The sequence below is a fragment of the Chaetura pelagica genome, unplaced genomic scaffold, assembly GCF_000747805.2.
Source record: "Chaetura pelagica isolate M959 unplaced genomic scaffold, ChaPel_1.0 scaffold442, whole genome shotgun sequence".
Lineage (NCBI taxonomy): Eukaryota > Metazoa > Chordata > Aves > Apodiformes > Apodidae > Chaetura > Chaetura pelagica.
The window spans coordinates 56,365-58,072 of NW_009952367.1; positions in this window are offsets into that span (position 1 = coordinate 56,365).

Here is a 1,708-nt window from a genome sequence, read left to right on the forward strand (position 1 = left end):
AGTTAGATTAATGGTTAGACTCGATGGTCCTAAAGGTCTTTTCCAACCAGAACGATTCTGTGATTCTGTGGTCCTAAACACGTTCTCAAATTCGCCATAATTAGTGTTTGCTTATTATTTTTCACTCTGTATAAACACGAAACTTACATAACCCTATAGAAAACACAGTCTTGTTGATGTACTGTTCTTCACTCCAATTAGTTATGTGGCAAATCATATTTTACAGCCATTTGCCTTACAAAGGTAAGGAAGCTTAGAATTACGCCATCTCTGGTGTACAAATTATTAACAATGTGTTGCATATGTAACAATTACAAGTGCGGAGATTTTATTTCAGACGAGGTTTACTCGGGCATTTCTATTCTGCATCATGTCTGGCAGATATAAATGCAAACATATTTTCGTGTGTTAATTAATCTTTTGGGAAAAAATTCAAATCGCCAAATAAACTTTTAAAAAAGAAAATCAAAAGGACAATTATCGAGTCTGCAGTATGGAAACCTTTGACTGGGTCCACTGTCAGCACCCTGCCAACACCAGCTTCTCACAGATATAGGTGTGCTGCTAGTATCTACCAGAGCTGAGAAACAATTTGCTCTCTTCACCGATGGCTCCTGTTGTCTTGTAGGGAACCACCAGAAGTATGAATCTGCCTTATGGAGTCCTACACAACTAGTTGCATAAGCAGCCGAAGGAGAAGGTGAATCAAGTCAGTTTGCAAAGGTAAAAGTCATCCAGCTGGCTTTGGACATTGCTGAGCGAGAGGGGTGGCCAAGACTCTACCTCTACACTTACTCGTGGATGCCTTGTGGGGTTGGCTAAAGCAGTGGCAGCAGAACAACTGGCAGCAAAAAGGTAAAACTGGTTTGGATTGCTGACCTGTGGAAAGACATTGCAGCTCAGATAGAGAAACTGGAGGTAAAAGTGCGTCATGTAGATGCACACGTGCCTCTGAGTCGAGCCACTGAGGAACATCGACACAACCAACGAGCAGATGAGACTCCTCAAGTGTTTCAAATAGACTTAGACTGGGAACATAAGGGTGAATTTCTGTCTCAATAGTCACATGACACTTCAGGTCATCAGGGCAGAGATGCAACATACAAATGGGCTCATGACCGAGGGGTGGACTTAACCATGAACACTATTGCACAGGTGATCCATGACTGCGAGACGTGCGCTGCAATTAAGCAGGCAAAATGGTTGAAACCTTTGTGGTACGAGGGGAGGTGGTCAAAGTACAGGTTTGGGGAGGCCTGGCAAATTGACTACATCACACTGCCTCAGAGCCGCCAGGGTAAGCGCTACGTGCTTACAATGGTGGAAGCAAGTACAGGATGGTTGGAGACATATCCTGTGCCTCATGCCACAGCCAGGAATACTATCCTGGGTCTTGAGAAGCAAATTTTGTGGAGACATGGTACTCCAGAGAGAATTGAGTCAGACAATGGGACTCATTTCAAAAACAGCCTTGTCACTGACTGCACTAAAGAGCATGGTATTGAGTGGATCTACCATATCCCATACTATGCACAGGCCTCAGGGAAAATTGAAAGATACAATGGTTTGTTGAAAGCTACCCCAAAGGCAATGGGTGGTGGAACTTTCAAAAACTGGGATAAAAATTTGGCAAAGGCCACCTGGTTAGTTAATACCAGGGGATCCATCAGTCGGGCTGGTCCTGCTCAGTCAGACCTTCTACCTAATG